General features: G+C 40.3%; 1 long non-coding RNA gene across 1 annotated transcript in view; it reads right to left on the minus strand.

Moving 5' to 3' along the window:
* Positions 1-1,860: 1,860 nt before the first annotated feature.
* The window catches only part of LOC132209874 (uncharacterized), a 31,049-nt gene continuing 9,182 nt past the window's right edge, over positions 1,861-23,727 (minus strand). The window contains exons 6-9 of the long non-coding RNA XR_009446012.1: positions 22,621-22,694; positions 18,428-18,627; positions 4,528-4,590; positions 1,861-3,134 (exon numbers count right to left, since the gene is read on the minus strand). This is a non-coding gene — a long non-coding RNA (uncharacterized LOC132209874). The remainder of the gene's footprint in view (positions 3,135-4,527; positions 4,591-18,427; positions 18,628-22,620; positions 22,695-23,727) is intronic.

Here is a 23,727-nt window from a genome sequence, read left to right on the forward strand (position 1 = left end):
AATTGGGGTATCTTCCTGAGGCAACCCTGACATAATCCTACAGCAAATCCCAACAGTTTCCTTTCACAGTATTAGATCCCAAATACCATACAACAGGTTTAATCTGTCGTCACATCAAATTTACTTGTCAATTACTCCTTCAGTTTCTGACAAACTTAGGTTTCCACCCACCACACAGTGTGACATGTCAATATTTTCACAGCTGCAACTGGTCACAAAACACCAAATAAATCATTTTACTTGTGCATATGATCACATTTTTAATTTCTGGCACTCTTATCAACTTGGGATTTGTGGCTGTGAGGGGGAGCCAGTGGGTAGATGAGGTGTAAAGATGTCAAATAAAGAACCTCTGCACTGGGACAGACAACAAACATCCCAAAAGAGAGGATTTAAGTTTAACTTCCTCATATCTGAAAAAGAAACTCAAGCTCTTTACAGACTATTGACAATTCAACCCTCACAAGCACAGCTTGTAACTCAAAGTTTGATTCAGAGCACTGATGTAGGAATTTGTCTTTGCTCAAATTCACTGAAGCTTAAGGTCAGATTAGTCACCATTGGCTGTTTTGCTGAAAAAAAATCATTTTTCTATCCTGCTCCTTTAACAGTTCTGAGTTTCGTTAAAGATCTGGACAGAATAAGCTCAGGATTAATTCAAGGTCTCTGACTTGTGAAAGTGCCTGACTCCATGAATACACATGGCAAATGACCAAATTAGATAATTCAAAATGCAAATTATTCAATGGCAATATTGTATGGGAGAAATACCAAGGCTCGGACATGGGGAGCAGGTCACATTCTTAATTGAAGACATATTTCTTCAAATGTTACGGACATTTGGAGGACACTTCAATGAACTTGGAGGAAGTTTGTAGGGAGGGTGCAGCTGAGCAGGAAGGAGGAACACAGAGAAGTGCTGAGGTGGGGTAGAGGAGATTAACTCATTTCTTTAGCAATTTTACCAGAGCCACATTGTCCAGAAATATAACCTCAATATTGATCTGAGAACAATTTCCCATCTAAGTGTTTTGGATGCTTCAATGGTGATGCTATTATTTCAGACAACTGTCTCTGTTATAAATTTTTGAGGGAGGCAGCCCAGCAGACACTTTAATGTGACTGCTATAGTCTGGAGTGGCACTCATTACACTGCAACAAAAATTTTGAAGAAATCAATGGTTCCCCATCATTCCCTTTTCACAATGCTGCATTCCAAATGAAGCAGAATTAAAACATATCAAAATTATTTCCGATCAACCTTGCTTCCTCATGGTTACACAGATGCCTGGCAAACTTTGATTCCTACCCACCCGACAATCTATACAGCCAAAATATCTGCAGCTGTAAGTGCACATGAAGCACAAATTAAGAAAAGGATTTGCATCTACAACTGACTTGTAAACATTGAAAATAAATACTGAATCCCAAAATGCTCTGTATTTCAAGTCCCCATTAGGTCAAAGTCCACATGAATGACTACACTAGATGGTTTGCTTTCCAAATTTTCAGAGAAAATACGTAGGACACTCCAGTTACATTGGCTGGTGCATTTGAGGGGAGGTGGGAGGTTTCGCAGTTTAGCATTGTTGCAAGTTAGACCACCAAGGTCTGGATGTTGAGGGCCAATCAAATTTTCACTGAACATTTTAAAATGTTTTCTATGGATCAAAGGCTGAAATGTGTCATTGATTTAATTACGGGCAATGGCCTCGGAGGGAGTAAAGCTGTTTCTTTAATGTGATTTTTATCGTCTCGAATGGTGACATAATCTTTCAAGAGCTACTATATTCACAGCAATTTCTTTTCATGTTATGTATTATGAATGAAGCACAGAAGGATGAAACTTAATTTGAAATGTCTGCAGTCGCTTTTGGTGAACTTCGTTCTTCATCTTTCTCAGAGTTTGGGCTGTCAAAGGTTTTAGACCTGCAATTCATTCAGACCATAAGACCATAAGACAGAGGAGCAGAAATTAGGCCATTCGGCCCATTGAGTCAGTTCTGCCATTCAGTCAGGATGATAAGTTCCTCAACACCATTCTCCTGCTTTCTCCCCATAACCCTTAATCCCCTTGATAATCTGTCTCAGTTTTAAATGTACTCAATGACCTGGCCCCTACAGCCTTCTGTGGCAGTGAATTTCACAGATTCAACACTCTCTGGCTGAAGAGGTTTCTCCAAATCTCCAATTGAAAAGATCTCCTCTTTATTCTAAAAGTGGGCCCTCGGGTCCTAGTCTCTCCTACCAATGAAAGCATCTTCCCAACATCCACTCTGTCCAGGCCATTCAGTATTCTAAAAGTTTCAATTAGATCACCCCTCATCCATCTAATCTCCAATGAGTATAGTCTCAGAGTCCTCAAACGTTCCTCATATTTTAAGCTTTCCATTCCCTGGACCATTCTCATGAACCTCCTCTGAACCCGTTCCAGGGACAGTGCATACACAACCTCAGTGACAATCAGCATTAACAGTTGGGCTGAGAAGGATGCTGATCTGCCATCCCTTTCACTGGACCAGCAGCTGTCAAAACTGATCCAAACCGTCAGCTGGTGAGTAACGCCGGCAGCAATCTCTGTATTGGTCACCGCTGGAATCGGCCAAGGCCTCCAGGTTTCAGATCCAGCAGAAGGCCTGCAGCATGAACCACAAGCTTCCATCTAAAATTTCTTTTTACAACACTAAGAACAGAGCAAATATTAGAACAACAGCCAACTGTTTCTTTAATGTGAAAACAAACAAACTATGGACACCGGCAATCTGAAAGAAAGGCAGATGTTTCTGGAGAAACTCTACAGGTTTTGCAGCATCTGCAGACAGAAAACAGAGTTCAAGTGAAGCCAGGTGACATTTCTTCAGAGGTGTGAAGTTCTAAACAGGGGAACCTTAACTCAAAGCGCCCACTCTGCTTTCTCTCCACAGATGCTGCTAAGTTTCGGGAGATAGCCTCTATGTAATGCTCCTGAAAATGCCAGACCTCCAGCAGCTGCCCTTCATATTTTTGTATTCCGATTAAAGCATCATTTCCTCACATATTGGATCAATACTTACTTTCTGATCTCAGCAACTGTCTTTGGAGGAATTGGATTTTCAAGCTCCTCACAGCTCAGAATGTTATCATTGTTCCCGATGCTGAAATTAGTTGTGAAGAATGTCATTTTAAACAAATACTTGCACCCAGTAATTCTTAGCTCATCGGCAGTTTCCTTTGTATTCCTTGTACTCTGAATAAAGCAAAACCTTAACCACTTATTGTATTCAAACTTACTCTTTCATGACAGATTTTAGAGTGCAAGGTTTCCCATCTACCTTGTAGTTTGCACTTTCAGGTGATCTGCAAATGGTCCTAAAAGTGTTATCAAGTAAATTTGAGCAAACATCCACATCCACAAGAAAATTATCTCCATACACCTGAAAGACATTGAGTCGGCATTTTGTGCCATTGACAGCTAATTTTCTAACAACGGGTCAAGACGCAACTACAGAATATGGTCATTGGTCTCCCCGAAACCCCCAACGGTAGTTTGCAAGATAAGACCATGAGACTGGAGTGTGGAAGTAAAGAGAGAGAGAGAGAGAGAGAGGGAGAAGGATGCAACAAATCCATTTCTTCAACATTTTATATTTGTTGCAGAGTCTAAAAATATCTCAAACAAAGAGCTCCAGGCCCAAATATAGAAAGGCAACCAACTTTCCAGTGAAGAACTTCAGATAGCGTCTCTACATTCAGGGCTGAATGTCCCAAGTCAACTGGCCTTGGCCTGAGACATGACATTCTTGGCAAAGTGGAGGGGAGTTCAGGAGGAAAGCTGAACTCTCTTCTGCACCATTATACTGTATTGTCAGAGGTGGGCAAAGTAGGTGGTTTAATGACTCACTGGGCATGAATCACGTCACCAGCTGACAGCCACTTGTGTCTGTCTGTCTCTCTGGTAAATATTAGAGTTCCTCAACTCCCGCAGTGGACATTGGCCTGCAAATCTCTTTTCTATAAGCTCGGCAATGACAATTGTAAAGATTGCAGCTCTGCCCCTATTTCATCCTTTTGTCAACTGTTTTTATGAAAAAAGATCACCCTCCAGATTTAGTGTGTTCATGGACAGCAGCAGGTTTTTCTTCAAAACCTTCACAGGAGATTTGAAAGACACCACAGGCAGACTGAGGGTAGGGGATGAGGTAGGAACCTCAATTCTTCGACATGTGGTATCCTTAATTCAGAGCTCAGCTATCTAAATGTTTGGCGACAAATGAAGATCTGCATAGTGAATGGATGAGCAATTTTTTTCACTGAACACTTTTGGATCTTTTCTGTTAATACAGCTTTTCTTTTTAAACAAACAAAATCTGTGTAGATTTTTGATACAATCAAGCAACTTTGTTAATGTGACTGCTGCTGTCTAGTGTTTGCTGCATTGCTGTGGGAGGAAGGCCCTCCACAGATCTTACAGGAAGTGCCAGCAGGTTTTTTAACATTGTTGTATTTTGGATGAAACTTAATTAAGTCACACATTAGACTGAAGCTTACTTTGTGTTCACTGAATCGATTACTGGAATCTCTTCTGCCTCTGAGGTGTCAAAGCTTCCATATCTGCAATTGGTCAGACAGCACAAACTAAGTGATTTTAAACAAGCTTGAATCTACAATTTGCATTCAGCCACTGAAAAACATCTGAAGGTTCGGGATTTCGGCATTTGAAGCCTTGATTATCGAGTTTGTTAATACTTTGCATTGAAACTCCAATTTGGCATTTTACAGCATACCTGCCACATCCCATACAACAGAGAAGAGTAAAACATTCAATGTGGTTCTGTCTCATCTGATCGTAACTTCAAATCTACATTCCTGCCTATCTGAGTGACCTTTCACTCCCTTGCTCTCAACAAGTATCTATTTATCTTTCCATTTACAGTATTCCAGTGCTCTGCTTTTACCATCTTTTCAGGAAGAAAACTTAAAAGAATACCCACATTTTGAGATATTTAAAAAACCACTGTTTTAAGTTGACAACCACTGAATTTTAGACACTCGCCCTTCATTCTAGTCTCTTCTGTAAGAGGAAACACCGTCTGCATATCTACCCTGTACAAATGCTCAGGTTTTTTTCTTTCAATCACATTGCGCCTTCCGCCCTAAACACCGACTGATGCAAGCCTTGTCTGTACAAATTTTCCTTGTGAGGCAAGTCACTTAGGCTCGGTATTATTCTGGTAAACCTGTTCTGAACTGCCTCTCATATATTTACTTCCATCTTTAAATAAGGCTGACCACCACAAAGAAAAACATTCAAGATATGGGCTCACCAGTGATCCCTAATTTTGTGTTTAAGTTCCTTCATGATAAAATGAAAACATTTATTTGCTTTCCTAATTACTTAATGTATCTGTACATAAGCAATTTGTGATTCATGCACGAGGATACCCAGAATCCACTGTATCTCAGAGCTATGCAATCTCCTTCAACAAAAAAAACTGCTATGCTTCCTGCCAAAATGGACTTCAAATTTACCCATGTTCAACTGTCTTTGTCAGATCTTTGACGACTTGCTCAACCTCTCTTTCTCTGCAGTATTCCAATGTCCTCTGAGGTTAATTTTTAATGCATTTTTGTCTCTTCAGCACATCTGTCAGCCATAAATTCATTCCTTCCTAAGTCATCGACTGTTCGTCAATACTTCGAAAACTTGGCCAGAAACAGATTATTAAAATTATATTGGAATTATGTGATCCAAACAATTTTGAGCTCCAGTTAATTCTCTGTCTCAAATAAACACCTAAGTAAATGAGAACACTCATGCAAAAAGGGATGAATTCCTTGGATCTAATTACAGAAGACCAAAATAACTGTAGCATCTAGTCAGCCTGTTTCTCCCTTTCACTATGGATATAGGAAAATCTTGAAATGTAGGATGTGTGTAAGGTGAATGGATACTATTAGCATCCATTGAATTATGATGATCTTTTAGCTGAATTCAAATGGTTGACTCAAACACGAATCTTAAACACAACATCTGTCCAATTAGTAAAATGGATTTGAACTTTCGAATGGCATGGAAGCCATTTTGTTGTTGACTTTTTAAAATCTCGCAAGGATCTCCCTGCAAATGGAAACATTCACCAAAAGACATTAGACAAATCAGTGATCTAAGCAGCCAATGTAATAAACAGTTACACTGTGAAAGGAGGAGATAGTAAATATAACAGATGATTGTCTTAACCAGAACGATCTCAGAGCTTAATGAGAACCAACCTCCTCAAATTTCAACAAACCACATTTTGCTGAGATTCCTTCGTTTTACAAATTTTTCGCTTGACCTTTAAAAGAATACCATCATCTAAGATGACTACAGGCACAATACAAAAGCAAATAAGAAAGTAATAACCTGCGAAGAATCTTTATGCACTATTGAACCTCTGAGAGATAATGTGAGACACATGAGTGAGCTGTCATGTTTAAAATTCGAGGGCAAGTATAGGTCATCTTTTTCTTTAAAACTCAAAAGCTTATTGCTGGAATTATTCTGCTGGAACATTTATTTACTTGGGCAAAGAAAGAGAATATTTTGGCCACAGGAAAAAAGAGAAACCCAAATTCCCTTTTGAAAGGACCAGCTGGATCATTTCTGCAATCCATTGGGTTCATGAAAGCCAGCTCATTAGCTTACTGCTTTGAAGAAAAATCTAATCACCTCTGGTTATTTGCTGATCTTCTCAAATTTTATAAGCATAGCACATTTGTGAAACTTTTCATCCCCGGGGTGTCCCTATAATGTCAGAGGCACATCAATTGAAGGTCAGCAGTGGTGAGAATCGCTTTGTCTCTGAACTGAGTTTTGATCAGTTACCCCAAAAAACCATTTGTGAATTGCATAAACTGTTAAATACTCACCGACATTCAGAAAACTAATGTATTAAAAAAAACTGAGGTGACAAGAGAAACCATCACTGATGTCATTTGAAAAATATGCAACCCATTATGACAGAATTGCGGTACTCCTGCATATTTCAGTGGTAAACAGACATTCATTTGACCAACATTTCAGTTTTGCAAAAAGGCTCCTCATACTGCATTCAGCTTCCAAACTTTTATTGTTATGCCCAACACAGACTTACAGAAATTGATAGATTTTGTTCAATTAAAATAGCACTCTTCCATTCACTACATGCAGAAACTTAGACATCCCAAACATTGTTTCAGGAAGCTCCAAACTACATAAAAAGCATTGAAGGAAGTCAATGTTACATTTTATCCTTAATCTCAAGGTCTAGTCATTGTCCTAACACATTCACTGCACTTATTAAACTTTGTGTTGTACTGGGTCAAAATCACTTCATTATTGCGAAAAATTAATCAAAAATACTTTGCCACCTGTCTCTGTATTATGTTTTGTGAGTATGTTTTATTCACTTTTGTCCCAAACCACTAGCGGGGTGCTTAATCATGATTTGTGCCACCATTTGGGATCAGGGATATTGGAAGGGGATAGGGGCACAGAACAGGAGAACTGAAGGACTGCTTTGCCTTGTTGTAAACAAACAAGTTCATCACAGGATGTTGTCAAGGATTCCTGCAGGAAATAGGAGAGCCCAAAATAGTTACAAGTTCATCTTTGAGAAAAGAAAATCTAATGTAAATGTCGGGGAAGCAGAATGAACGTCACACACTGGATTTCCACATCTCTTTTCTTTTCATTTTGAAAATTAGAACATGTGTGTATTGCCCATGAAATCATTCTGACTGCATTAATATGGCACAATATTTTGTGGGTCCTTTAAATCTCTTGTGCATGCAAATCCACATTTAGCAAGAGATGACTGAATGCTGCAAGGCACCTGAAAATGTTTGCCAGTCTCCTTTCCTTCTACACTTCCCTTCTGAAGTACCTATATTTCACTCTGTACACATTGGGGTCATCAATAATCCTCATCATTTGTACCATTTGCCACTCTCTCCTGCTTGTGGGAACACTCTGAGATTGTCACTAAACAACCTCCTGCTGTAAGACAGACTGCTGTTTCATTGCAGTTTTGCCTAAACTTGTGTTGAAATTTACTTGCTGCAAACGCCTTCTTGCTCCTTTTGAAGTTGGACCTCCTCCAAATCAAAATTATTCTGGATTGTTCCTTCTTCTCTTCTGTAGCCAAAATAAATATCTTATGATATGGTGCTTCCTGAAATGATCCATGTCTGATATTCGATATATCGTGTGTGTGTGCGCACAAATTATAGAAGTGGTAGTGCAGGTTGAAGATATCATCAGGATTCTGAACTTTAAAAATTGGAGCATTGTATGAAAAACAAATATGTTCTGACAAATCATTATAAAAAAAACTCCTGATATGCCCTCAACTCTGGTATTTACCAACCACACTTCAGGAAGGGATTTGACAGGGTGCACAAAACAGTCACAAAAAATATTACCAGAGATGACAAACTAGACAGCCCTGTGGAGAGCCTGAAGAAGCACAGGCTGCTCTTGGAGAAAACTAAGAAGTGATTTTAAAAGTGTTCAAAATCATAAGGGATTTGGTTAGAATGGATAAGAACAATCGGTGCCTTGTGACAGAAGGCTTAAGGAGAAACGGACACTGATTTAAGATGATCAGCAAAAAGAACCAATGGTGACAAGGAATTTTTTTTTTCAATAGCCTATTCAGGAACTGGAAAGCTCTGCCGAATAGTGTGGTGGATGCAGCTTCAATTGCGGTCTTCAAAAGTGAACTACAATTTTCGAAAGGAGAGGTTTCGCAGTATTACACAGTAAAAGGACTTAGGAGTGAACGTAGGCAAGTCCCTCTTTGAGAGCTGGTACAAACATCAAATCATTGTCTCTGGGCTATTACCATTTGATGGCTGTATAACATTGCACAAACTGCTAGCTCCCCAGCTATATCCTACCACTTTGTCATATTCTGAATAATGATTCACTTTGTCATGCATGCAATTAAACTTACTCAGCAATTATTTCGCTGGATCCTGAAGAAACACAACTTCCATTTTCCTCACCATATGCACTGTCAACATTTCCAGAACTGCAATTGATCGAAGAGAACAAATTAAGTCATAGAGAACAGGCAAACACGTCCAGAATTAAATCCAACCCAATTCAACAACAAAAAATCACAGTGTTGAGAGAGGGATCCTTTTGACTTCCACAGGATGCCCACAGGCCTTCATACTGAGGCAGTGCTGGGGTGTGGGTTGGAAGAGACAGAGCAGGGCAATAAGGAGAGAAAACCATTTCTTCAGTATTTCACCCTTGTTGAAAGCCGTTCCTGCGCTGTGCAAGAACTTGATACTGAAAGACAAGCAAAATTCAGTCTACCATTGAAAAGCTTTGAATGCTTTATGCTAATTCAACATTATCCCATCTCTTAAAATAAGCCAAACATTGCAGAAGCAGTGAAGCAGTTGCTTCATGTGATTGCTGTTGTCTGGATTGGTGCTCACTGCACTGCCAGTTGGGGTATCTTCCTGAGGCAACCCTGACATAATCCTACAGCAAATCCCAACAGTTTCCTTTCACAGTATTAGATCCCAAATACTGAACAACAGGTTTAATCTGTCATCACATCAAATTTACTTGTCAATTACTCCTTCAGTTTCTGACAAACTTAGGTTTCCACCCACTACACAGTGTGACATGTCAACATTTTCACAGCTGCAACTGGTCACAAAACACCAAATAAATCATTTTACTTGTGCACATGATCACATTTTTAATTTCTGGCACTCTTATCTTATTTTGGCTGTGAGGGGGAGCCAGTGGGTAGATGAGGAGTAAAGAGGTCAAATAAAGAACCTCTACACTGGGACAGACAATAAACATCCCAAAAGAGAGGATTTAAGTTTAACTTCCTCATCTCTGACAAAGAAACTCAAGCTCTTTACAGACTATTGACAATTCAACCCTCACAAGCACAGCTTGTAACTCATAGTTTGATTCGGAGCACTGATGTAGGAATTTGTCATTGCTCAAATTCACTGAAGCTTAAGGTCAGATTAGTCACCAGTGGCTGTTTTGCTGAAAAAAAATCATTTTTCTTTCCTGCTCTTTTAACAGTTCTGAGTTTCCTTAAAGACCTGGACAGAATAAACTCAGGATTAATTCCAGGTCTCTGCCTGACTCCATGGATACACATGGCAAATGGCCAACTTAGATAATTCAAAATGCAAATTATTCAATGGCAATATTGTATGGGAGAAATACCAAGGCTCGGACACGGGGAGCAGGTCACATTCTTAATTGATAACATATTTCTTCAAATGTCACAGACGTTTGAAGGACACTTCAATGAACTTGGAGGAAGTTTGTGGGGAGGGTGCAGCTGAAGCAGGAAGGAGGAACACAGAGAAGTGCTGAGGTGGGGTAGAGGAGATTAACCCATTGCTTTAGTATTTTTACCAGAGCCACATTGTCCAGAAATATAACCTCAATATTGATCTGAAAACAATTTCCCATCTAAGTGTTTTGGATGCTTCAATGGTGATGCTATCATTTCAGGTAAATATCTCTACCATGAATTTTCTAGGAAAGCAGTCCAGCAGACACTTTAATGTGACTGCCATAGTCTGGAGTGGCATTCATTACATTGCACAAAAAGTTTTGAAATCAATGATACTCCATCATTCCCTTTTCACACAGCTGCATTCCAAATTGCAGAATTAAAACACATCAAAAGTACTTCTGATCAAACTTGCTTCCTCATGGTTACACAGATGCCTGGCAAACTTTGATTCCCACCCACCCGACAATCTATACGGCCAAAATATCTGCAGCTGCAAGTGCTCATGAAGCACAAATTAAGGAAAGGATTTGCATCTACAAATGACTTGTAAACATTGAAAATAAATTTTGAATCCCAAAATGCTCTGTATTTCAAGTCCTCATTTGGTCAAAGTCCAGATGAATGACTACACTAGATGGTTTGCTTTCCAAATTTTCAGAGAAAATATGTAGGACACTCCAGTTACATCGGCTTGTGCATTTGAGGGGAGGTGGGAGGTTTCGCAGTTTAGCATTGTTGCAAGTTAGACCACCAAGGTCTGGATGTTGAGGGCCAATCAAATTTTCACTGAACATTTTTGAATGTTTTCTATCGATCAAAGGCTGAAATGTGTCATTGATTTAATTACTGGCAATGGCCTCGGAGGGATTAAAGCTGTTTCTTTAATGTGATTTTTATTGTCTCGAACGGCGATATAATCTTTCAAGAGCTACTATATTCACAGCAATTTCTTTTCATGTTATGTATTATGAATGAAGCACAGAAGGATGAAACTTACTTTGAAATTGTTGCTGTCTCTTTTGGTGAACTTGGTTCTTCATCTTTCTCAGAGTTTGGGCTGTCAAAGGTTTTAGACCTGCAATTATTTAAGACCACAAAACCGTAAGACATAGGTGCAGAAATTAGGCCATTCGGCCCATTGAGTCTGTTCTGCCATTTCGTCATGGCTGATAAGTTCCTCAACCCCATTCTCCTGCTTTCTCCCCATAGCCCTTGATCCCCTTGATAATCAGGCACCTATCTGTCTCAGTTTTAAATTTCCTGGCCTCCACAGCATTCTGTGGCAGTGAATTTCACAGACTTAAAACTCTCTGGCTGAAGAAGTTTCTGCAAATCTCCAATTTAAAAGGTCTTGTCTTCATTCTAAGGCTGTGCCCTCGGGGCCTCGTCTCTCCTACCGATGGAAGCATCTTCCCAACAACCATTCTGTCGAGGCCATTCAGTGTTCTGAAAGTTTCAATTAGATCACCCCTCATCCTTCTAAACCCCAAATGAGTAGAGTCTCAGAGTCATCAACCGTTCCTCATATTTTAAGGTTTCAATTCCCTGGACCATTCTCGTGAACCTCCTCTGAACACGTTCCAGGGACAGTACATCCTTCCTGAGATATGGGCCCAAGTCTGCACGCAGTACTCCAAGTACGGCCAGACCAGAGCCTTATAAAGCCTCAGAGGTACAGCCCTGTTTTTAGATTCATATCTTTTCACAATAAATGCCAACATTGCATTTGCCTTCCTGACTATATAAGGCAAAAACTAAAGACATTTTAAAAAAACACTTGCACCCAGAAGTGGCTTCATCACAAAAGAACCAATGAAATATTTAGTGTCAAATCCATAAGACCATAAGATATAGGGGCAGAATTAGCTCATTCGACCTCCTCAGTCTGCTTTGCCATTCAATTCTGGCTGTGATGTTTCTGAAGCCCAATCGCCAGCCTTCTTCTGAAACCCTTGATCCCCTTATTAATCAAGAACCCATCTCTCTCTCTATCTTAAACAGTCCGAATGACGTCGGCTTCCTGCAATGTTTTCCTCAGATTAACCACTCCCTGTCTGAAGAAATTCTTTCTTACCTTAGTTCTAAAGGTTGGCCTCTTCACTCCGCGACTGTGCCCGCATGTCCTAATCTCTCCTCCTAGTGGAAACATCTTCTCTGTTCCATGTACAATCCTTCCAGGCCTCTCAGTATTCTGTAAGTGCCAATAAAATTCCCTCCCATCCTTCTAAACTCCATCCTAAACTGAACCAAAACCCTCAACCACTCTTCAGATGACAAGCCCTCTCAAGTTGTCAAGTCCTATTCAACTGGATTTGTTAAACAGGCAACATTTCTGATGTATGTAACTACAATAGATCGAGATTTGTTTTTCCCTTCCAAGCTCTAACAGGTGGTTTGCAAGTGACAGGAGTTGAGTCTGGAAGAGGAGCTGGGGGAGTTGCAAGGAAGAAGGGATTTCAACTTTCACACAAGTTCTCAAAGCACAATGGTCTGGATTTTTTTGGGCGATGCGGGGAGGTGGGACATGTAATAACACTGCAAACAGAGTTAGAGAGTCAAGTTTTTCAATATATTTACTGGCAGTGCACAGTCCAATGTTTGGAAAAGAAATATTCCATTAAAGACTGTGTGTTAATGCATGGCCAATCATTCGCTGACAATTAAATTGGAGGTGGGAGGATTAGGAAAATGGCAGGGAGGGAGTTTACCACCTACACATTGCAAAGCTATGTGACATGGGCCAGTTCTCTTTTTCACCTGGGCTCTCCCTGACATCTAAGGACTGCCTCCCTCACTTTCCTGATGGCGCCCACTTACACAACCTCAGTGACAATCAGCATTAACAGTAGGGCTGAGAAAGGTGCTGATCTGCCATCCCTTTCACTGGACTAGCAGCTGTCAAAACTGAGCCAAACCGTCAACTGGTGAGTAACCCGGCAATGATCTCTTTGTTGGTCACCGCTGGAATCGGCCAAGGCCTCCAGGTTGCAGTTCCAGCAGAAGGCCTGCAGCATGAACCACAATCTTCCATCTAAAATTTCTTTTTACAACACTAAGAACAGAGCAAATATTAGAACAACAGCCAACTGTTTCTTTAATGTAAAAGAACAAACTACAGAAGCCGACAAGCTGAAAGAAAAGCAGGCATTGCTGGAGAAACTCAACAGGTTTTGCAGCATCTACAGACAGAAAACAGAGTTCAAGTTGAGCCAAGCGACACGTCTTCAGAGATGCGAAGTTCTGAACATGGGAACCTCAACTCAAAATGCCCACTCTGCTTTCTCACCACAGATGCTGCTAAGTTTCAGGAGAAAGTCTCTAAATAATGTTCCTGAAAATGGCGGCCTCCAGAGGTTGCCCTTCACATAGTTGTATTCTGATTAAAGCATCATTTCCTCACACATTGGATCAATACTTACTTTCTGATCTCAGCAACTGTCTCTAGAGAAATTGGATTTTCAAGCTCCTCACAGCTCGGAATGTTAGCATTGTTTCCGCTGCTGAAATTAGTTGTGAAGAATGTCATTTTAAACAAACACTTGTACCCAGTAATTCTTAGCTCATCGGTAGTTTCCTTTGTATTCCTTGTGCTCTGAATAAAGCAAACCTTAACCACATATTGTATTCAAATTTACTCTTTCATGACAGATTTTAGAGAGCATGGTTTCCCATCTACCTTGTAGTTTGCACCGTCAGGTGATCTGCAAATGGTCCGAAAAGTGTTATCAAGTAAATTTGAGGAAACATCCACATCCACAAGAAAATTATCTCCATACACCTGAAAGACATTGAGTCGGCATTTCGTGCCATTGAGAGCTAATTTTCTAACAACGGGTCAAGACGCAACTACAGAATATGGTGATTGGTCTCCCCAAAACCCTGAACAATAGTTTACAGGATAAGACCGTGAGACTGGAGTGTGGTTGTAAAGACAGAGAGAGGGACAGAAGGATGTAACAGATTCATATATTCAACATTTTATATTTGTTGCAAAGTCTAAAAATATCTCAAACAAAGAGCTCCTGGCCCAAATATAGAAGGGCAACCAACTTTCCAATGAAGAACTTCAGATACTGTCTGTACATACAGGGCTGAATGTCCCAAGTCAACTGGCCTTGGCCTGAGACATGACATTCTTGGCAAAGTGGAGGGGAGTTCAGGAGGAAAGCTGAACTCTCTTCTGCACCATTATACTGTATTGTCAGTGGTGGGCAAAGTAGCCGGCTTAACGACGCACTGGGCATGAATTAAGTCACCAGCTGAGAGCTGCACATGTCTGTCTCTCTGGCAAATATTGGAGCTCCTCAACTCCTACAGTGGACATTGGCCTGCAGATCTCCTTTGTATAAGCTCAGCAATACCAACCGTAATGACAGCAAAGAAAAGATTGCAGCTCTGCCTCTATTTCATTCTTGGTCAACTGTTTTTATAAAATAGATCACCCTCCAGATGTACTGCGAGTAGGTTTTTCTTCAAAACCTTCACAGGAGATTTGAAAGACACCACAGGCAGACTGAGGGGAGGGGAGAAGGTAGGAACCTCAATTCTTCGACATGTTGTATCCTTAATTCAGAGCTCAGCTATCTAAATGTTTGGCGACAAATGGAGATCTGAATAGTGAATGGATGAGCAATTTTTCACTGAACACTTTTGGATCTTTTCTGTTGATACAACTTTTCTTTTTAAACAAACAAAATCTGTGTAGATTTTTGATACAATCAAGCAACTTTGTTAATGTGACTGCTGCTGTCTCGTGTTTGCTGCATTGCTGTGGGAGGAAGGCCCTCCATAGATCTTACAGGAAGTGCCAGCAGGTTTTTTAACATTGTTGTATTTTGGATGAAACTTAATTAAGTCACACATAAGATTAAATCTTACTTTGTGCTCACTGAATCGATTACTGGAATTTCTTCTGCCTCTGAGGTGTCAAAGCTTCCATATCTGCAATTGGTCAGACAGCACAAACTAAGTGATTTTAAACAAGCTTGAATCTACAATTTGCATTCAGCCACTGAAAAACATCTGAAGGTTCAGGATTTCGGCATTTGAAGCCTTGATTACCGAGTTTGTTAATACTTTGCATTGAAACTCCAATTTGGCATTTTACAGCATACCTGCCACTTCCCATACAAGGAGGGAAGAGTAAAGCATTCAATGTGGTTCTGTCTCATCTGATCGTAACTTCAAATCTACATTCCTGCCTCTCCTAATGACCTTTCACCTCCTCTCCCTCAACAAGTATCTGTTTATCTTTGCATTTACAATATTCCAGAGCTCTGCTCTGCATTTAATTGCTTTCCAAATTACTTAACATGTCTGTACACGATCATTTTGTGATTCATGCACGAGGATACCCAGATTCCACTGTATCTCAGAGCAATGCAATCTCCCTCAATAAAAACAAAACTGCTATTCTTTCTGCCAAAATGGACTTCAAATTTACCATATACAACTCTATTTGTCAGATCGTTGACGACTTGCTAAACCTATATTTCTCTGCAGTATTCCGAAGTCCTCTAAGGTTAATTTTTTAGCGCATCTTTGTCACGTCACCAAATCTGTCAGTCACAAATTCATTCCTTCAGAAGTCATGGACTGATCGTCAACACTTGGAAAACTTGGGCAGGAACAGATTTTTAAAATTATAGTCATACTATACGATCCTAACCATTTTGAACTCAAGTTAATTCTCTGTCTCAAATAAAAACCTCAGTAAATGAGAACACTTAAGTAAAAAGAGATGAATTCCCTGGATCTAATTACAGAACACCAAAATAACTGTAGCATCTAGTCAGACTGTTTCTCCCTTTCACCACGGATAAAGGAAAATTTTGAAATGTAGGGTGCGTGTAAGGTGAACGGATGCTATAAACATCCGTTGAATTATGATGATCTTTTAGCCGAATTAAAATGGTTGACTCAAACACTAATCTTAAACACAAAATCTGTCCAATTGGTAAAATGGGTTTGAAATTTGAATGGCATGGAAGCCATTTTGTTGTTGACTTTTTAAAAACTCCAAGAATCTCCCTGCAGATGGAGACTTTCACCAAAAGACAATGGACAAGTTAGAGATCAAAGCAGCCAAAGTAATAAACAGCTACATTGTGAAAGGAGGAGACAGTAAATATAACAGATGACTGTCTTAACCACAGCTACCTTAGAGTTTAATGAGAACCAAACTCCTCAAATTTCAACAAACCACAGTTTGCTGAGATTCCTTGGTTTTACGAAATTTTCGTTTTACCTTTCAAAGAATACCATCATCTAAGATGACCACCGGCCTAACACAAAAGCAAATAAGAAAGTAATAACCTGCGAAGAATCGTTGTCCACTATCTCACCTCTGAGAGATAACATGAGACACATGAGTGAGCTGTGATGTTTCAAATTCTACGGCAAGAATGGGTCACCCTTTTTTAAAAACTCAGAAGCTTATTGCTGGAATTATTCTGCTGGAACATTTATTTAGTTGGGCAAAGAAAGAGAATATTTTGGCAACAGGCAAAAAGAGAAACCCAAATTCACTTTTGAAAGGTCCAGCTGGATCGATTTCTGCAACCCATTGGGTTCATGAAAGCCAGCTCATTAGCTTACTGCTTTGAAGAAAAATCTAATCATCTCTGGTTATTTGCTGATTTTCTCAAATTTTATAACCATAGCACATTTGGGAAACTTTTCCTACCCAGGGATATCCCTCTAATGTCAGAGGTACATCAATTGAAGGTCAGCAGTGGTGAGAATCGCTTTGTACCCGAACTGAGCTTTGATAAGTTACCCCAAAACACCATTTGTGAAGTACATAAACTGTTCAATGCTCACCCAACGTGCAAAAAACTAATGTATAAAAACTGAGGTGACGAGAGAAACCATCACTGATGTCATTTGAAAAACATTTCACCCATTATTACAGAATTGCGGTATTCCTGCATATTTCAGTTGGAAGCAGACATTCATTTGACCAACATTTCAGTTTTGCAATGAAGGTTCCTCACCCTGAACTCAGCTTCCAAACTTTGATTGTTATGCCCAACACAGACTTACAGACAATTGATCAGAGATAATGGGAACTGCAGATGCTGGAGAATCGAATTAACAAAGTGTGGAGCTGGATGAACACAGCAGGCCAAGCAGCATCTTTGGAGCACAAAAGCTGGCTCTAGGCCTGACACGTCAGCGTGTGTGCTCCTAAGATGCTGCAGAGCCTGCTGTGTTCATCCAGCTCCACACTTTGTTATTACAGACAATTGATAGGCTTCTTTCAATTAAAGTAACATTTTTCCATTCACTACATGCAGAAACTTAAACATTCCAAACATAGTTGTAGGAAGCGCCAAACTACATAAAAAGCATTGAAGGAAGTCAACGTCACTGTTTATCTTTAATACCAAGGTCTAGACATTGTCCTAATACATTCACCACACTTTTTAATCGTTGTATTGTACTGGTTCTCGATCGCTTCATTATTGCGAAAAAATAATCAAAAATACATTGGCACCTGTCTCAGCATTATGTTTTGTGAGTATGTTTTATTCACTTCTGTCCCAAATCACTAGCCGGGTGCTTAAACATGATTTGTGCCACCATTTGGGATCAGGGATATTGGAAAGCGATGGGGGCACAAAACAGGAGAGCTGAAGGACTGCTTTGCCTTGTTGTAAACAAACAAGCTCATCAGTCCCACTGCAGTCTCTCTTTATGAAGGACTTCAAGTCTAATTACTTTTAATCAAGTTATTCAAACTTATTATGACACATGACATAGGAGATAGAATTTGAATCTGGACCTTTTGGGCAGAAGGTGTAGGATAAAACCATCTGTGTGGAGGATAAAATCCTCCAGAATACTTTAAAAAATGTGGACTTTTCTGATGAAACTGGATGAAAGTTAAAGCCCAAATTTGCAGAGCTTAACGTCCGAGGGATTTGGGTGCAGGTAAGTTCATGTCTTCAATGAACAAAAAATCGTCTCCCTGACTGAGGGTTGGATGGAGATTCTCAGTTTCCTGAGAGTTGTTTCCATATGGCTAGTTTCAGCGATTCATTGCCAGAAGGATTAATAACAAAGATTACTCGAAAGAACATACTTTTCTATCATTACCATTAAACAAAGGAGATGCTCATTAGATTTATGCTCACTTGTCCAGGAGGATGTACAACACACTTTCAGCAGTGGTATATGCTTGGTATGTCGAAAAGAATGTGCAGATGTAGAAACGCTCCTTGTTCATGAGAGCGATTACAAAATTTTCGACGAGTCTTTTTGAGGTCTCAGAGTTAAGAATTTGAACGTTGGAGGTATTGACAGTGAGATGTGATGGAAGCTCATCTCCTGATGCCTACAGAGAGTACGAATTTAAAAAGTAAATGTGATGCAGGAACAACGTTTATTTGTACAGATCTCTGACATGGTAGAAACATTTCAAAATGCTTCACATTTACATAATCATTTAAAAATCACTCCAAGATTCATGAAGCTAAAACTAGGACAGGCCACCAAAAGCTTGGTCAGAAAGATTGGTTTTGAGGACAAAGAGGAGATGTTTTGGAAGAGTGTCCCAGAACTGGGTAGCTGAACACACCAATGACAGAATAAAGAAGATCAAGCATGCAGGGAAAATCAAAGTGGCCAGAATTAGAAGTGCAAAGATATGAGCATTGAAGGGCTGGAGGGGAATACCATTGATGAGGAGATACAATATGTTCAATCCAATGATAAAGCAGCTGGTCACTTCATGTATTACTTGAACCATTCAAAGAAAATACAAAGTTAAAGTCAAAACATCACAGAAACATGGCCAGCTAGATTCATATAAAACAGAAATTTGAGCCTTGGAGTTATTTTGTATCGATCTCAAGAATATTAAACCATCATTTTAAGTAAATAAACATTTAATATTAAATCCCTTCAGCTGACCACCCACTATTTCTCAATTTCTACTTCAATCCAGTCATCAGATGGGCCAGCAAGTTTCCACAACAGAGTAAATGTGGAATTATGTACAGCAACTTCTGTCTACAGCTCGAGGCCACAGCAAGCTACCGGAAATTAGACAGTCTGGCTTCAATCCTGTTTGAATTCTCTGCTAACAATATCACTGACTTCACATTTCTGAACAATATTGTTTTTAGGAATCTAATTACTCTTGAAAGCAAGCTTACATAACTGGTAGGAAAACAGAGAGGTGTAAAATGTTTGCTGACTTGGCGGAAAATAGAAGGAGGGAGAAACTGAAGAAAAAGGAAACCTCTGTTTTTTTTTGTTCCACAGCTCGTGCTATGCAAGGTCTCTTCCAATGTGCTGCCTAAGGGTTATCATACTTGATACTGTGGAGTGTGCAAAAGAAATTAAGAACTCTCACAAAGAACTTCATAGTTCAAATCGCATCAAGCACCCCTATATCAAATTCAGTTTCCTTCATGTCAGCAGATGAATATACCTTTGGGATTGGGCAGGGGTCAGGGTGGAGCATGTCAGCAAAGGAGGGAATTGGAGCACTCTTTAAGGAGCCTGATTTGAAATTTGAAATCCAATGTGAACCTCTCAACTTTGCCAGAGTAGCTGGCCGGTTCAGTCAGAATGATGAATTGTCTGTAATCACAGGAAATGTATTTCCAAGACTTGTTCCAAGTAATAGAAAATTGTACAAAATGTGTTTCAATTAAATGAAGTTGTCGTTTTAAGAACTTTACCCCACACAAGTATAAAAAAGCATGACTGAAGAAAAGCATAACCTTCAAACAAAGATAACAAAGTGTGGATAATAAAATGTGAGGCTGGATGAACACAGCAGGCCAAGCAGCATCTTAGGAGCACAAGATGCTGCTTGGCCTGCTGTGTTCATCCAGCCTCACATTTTACTATCTTGGAATTCTCCAGCATCTGCAGTTCCCATTATCTCTAACAAAGTGTGGAGCTGGGTGAACACAGGAGGCCATGCAGCATCTTAGGAGCACAAAAGCTGATGTTTCGGGCCTAGACCCTCCATCAGAAAAAGGGGAGGGGGAGAGGGTTCTGAAATAAATGGGGAGAGAGGGGGAGGCAGATCGAAGATGGATAGAGGAGAAGTTCGGTGGGGAGGAGACAGACAAGTTTCGAGGCAGGAATGGAGCCAGTAAAGGTGAGTGTAGGTGGGGAGGTGGGGGGGATAGGTCAGGCTGGGGAGGTCGGATAGGTCAAGGGGGCGGGATGAGGTTAGACAGAAGGAAATGGGTGTGTGGCTTGGGGTGGGAGGAGGGGATAGGTGAGAGGAAGAACAGATTAGGGAAGCGGGGACGAGTTGGGCTGGTATTGGGATGCGGTAGGGGAAGGGGAGATTTTGAAGCTCAAATTGTTTATGTGTCACCATATTTTGATCCAGTAAGACAAATAACATTAAAAATAAATTGATGTTTTATGACCATGCTGACAATCTCAGCAAGAGAAATTACGTAATGTCCATGTTTAAATATTACAAGAGCAAAACTATTGAATGGTTGCAATACGTTACTAAAATAAAGGCTACCAGCTGTCAATACATTGCTTTCACCATTTTTAATGGTGAAATCTCTGTTCCTTCCTCTCTCACCCTACTTCTCATTCCTTCCATCTGTTCTGTTGTTGTGGTACCAGGCTATCAGCTCCCCTACTCAAATTTACTTCATAATCATTCTTCCCGCTCCTTTCCTTCCCATTCATCGCACGGTGTAACAGAAGAAAGGGCAGGATATCTATGGAAGGATGTGCCCTTCAGTGTTCTAAGTTTTCACAATGCCAGCAAAAAGGAAAAAAAAATAATCGAGCACAGTAAATCACAGTCCCTCAACGCACAGTTTTTGCGGCGATAATTCAAAACTGGTGCATTTTCACAGCATATTGAACATATGCAATTAGTAAGCAATCAACAGGCATGGAGGAAATCTCTCAAGCAGATATTAACATGTCAATAAAAGCAGGATGGAAGAGTTGAAGTTAATTATGCAGTGGAGAAAATCAACTGAAGTGTGCACATTCAGGTTTCAAATATTAAGTAGAGTTCCACATGAACATTGTTTTATTTACCTCTCGTAGTCAAAATGCCACAACACACTAGCTTGCCTGACAGATGACATGTTCTCTTCTTGTTTCAAATTCAGGAACTGGTTTGCAAATCTGGTTCAAATTTGGACTTTGTTAACTGAAGGTTGCCAGGCACAGCATGTGGCAGAGCAGTGGAATGTGGGCAGTGATTGAAACACCATCTAATGTCCACACTTAACTCCTATTAACACACTCCAGTTTGTGGCTATAAGTTAGTTCTAGTCATGATGATTGTCAAAAATTTACGAAAAACATGACAGTTATGTTCACCACCCCCACTACACTACATCAAGGGACACAATTCCTCTTCATGATTATGTCGTTGTTCTATGTTCATCATGAATGTAAATTGGGTGACTATTCTATCTCAGTCTTAAATTGAAAAGAAGAATTTGCACGTCGCTTACTTAATTAATACCAATTAGAAAAGTTGAACAGATCTCTATCCTAGTACACAGCATACTTTTGTTACTCCATTTGTCTTACAGTTTGCTTGCTGAATATCTCAGAACTTAAACGATATTTTCTGAATTCATAGGAATAAGGTCTCTTGAGCTTGCTCCATTGTATCACATCATGATGTGTTTCTCTCTTAACTCCATTTATCCACCATTTATCCATTTACCGTGAATACACTGGCATAACATAAATGGCAGTCTTGAAGTTCTGAATGAACCCAACAGACTCCAACTTCAGAAGCTCCAACGGACAACATTTTTGGAAAAACGTCTGTCGCCAGATTTCACACCCAACGGACATAGCTTGGATTTGAAAAGTGCAGCAATAGATATTTCCTGACATAAACAGTCAGTGATTATCACAAGAAAAACCCGCTTGTCTGTTTCAAAGTGACCCACCTTTCGAAAAAAAAAGTCACCATTATCACACCACATCATAGGGCTGTGCTCACATGAGTGAGAGAGAGAGACAGCTGGTGGTTGTTTAACCAGCATGTCAGGCACGGGGAGAAGTTGAGAAGGACAATCCCTCATGGTCAACACAAATGTTGTTTACTCTTTCAATATCATCTTGCTCTTCCTTAGAACAATTGAAACTTTAAAAGGCCAAGTGAGCAGACGAGAGCATCAGCCTTCAAATATTTCAGCTCCCTCAGAATGAAATGGGACAAACCTGTGACCAAATATATAAAACATCTTGCACATCGTGGAAGAACGTGCGAGTGAGTGAGTGTTGGATGGTATATTGGAATATGAAGAATAAGTAATCGGGGATTGGAATTTGTCATGTGTAAAAAACCAAGGATAGTACAAACCATTTTTATTCAGAGTAGTATGACGGAAATCTGACTGCTTCGGCAAGCTGACTGACCGGAAATAACAGTCAAATCTATAAGATAAATGAAAACATCATGACAGACAAAACAAAATTAAACATGTAAAGAGAAAGACTGCCATAAAAATTAAATACTGGACCAAAAAAGATAAAATGCTGACTTCAGTGTAGTTACATCTGTCCATGATCTGTTTGCTCTTCTGATATCACATTGCTCTTGCTTAGAAAACACAACTCTAAAATCCTAACTAAGCCAACACGGACGTCAGGTTTCAGACTTTTTAGGCCACTCAAAATAAAAATCAACAAAGCTTTCACATCAATATATAAATAAAAATCACTCTACACACCCTGGAAGCACTGTCTCAGAATCTAAAGGGAGTAACCCACAGTCGAGGCAAGGTAGGCTGCCTTCATGCAGGATAGGTTCACCAAGAGCAGTCTCTGGCATTAATACAGGGTAATGGGCACTGCCAGATGGACACCCGAGGCAGTCAGCTTCTCAGAGTCCACACCTCTGCAGTCCAGTGAGTGGGACTCAGTCAGCCCAGTGGGAGACTGAACCCAGTGTGGGGAGTGGGGAGAAAACAGCTGGGAAACTGTAGAGACATCAGTTAGATGTCGGGTCACCTATTGCTCAGTCTGTCAAGGTCGCTCAAGGGGGCTGCCACATCAGTCCTCATTGTGCTCAGTGATATTACACTGAGAAATGTCTGACTCCAGGGTCAGGCTGCTGTCATTGATGCAAGGCTGACAACTACTACTTTTCAGAGGTGTCAATGGACCGCTGCTGTTTTAATCTCGTCGGATACGGGAGGCACGGTGGCTCAGTGATTAGCACTGCAGCCTCACAGTGCCAGGAACCCGGGCTCGATTCCAGGCTCAGGCTGACTGTGTGGAGTTTGCATATTCTCCCCGTGTCTGCATGGGTTTCCCCTGGGTGCTCCCACAGTCCAAAGATGTGTAGGCTAGGTGGATCGGCCATGCTAATTTGCCCGTAGTGTTGAAGGGTGTGTGGGTGAAAGGAAGATGGGTCTGGGTGGGATGCTTCAAGGGGCGGTTTGGACTTGTTGGGCTGAAGGGCCTG

The sequence above is a fragment of the Stegostoma tigrinum genome, chromosome 8, assembly GCF_030684315.1.
Source record: "Stegostoma tigrinum isolate sSteTig4 chromosome 8, sSteTig4.hap1, whole genome shotgun sequence".
NCBI lineage: Eukaryota > Metazoa > Chordata > Chondrichthyes > Orectolobiformes > Stegostomatidae > Stegostoma > Stegostoma tigrinum.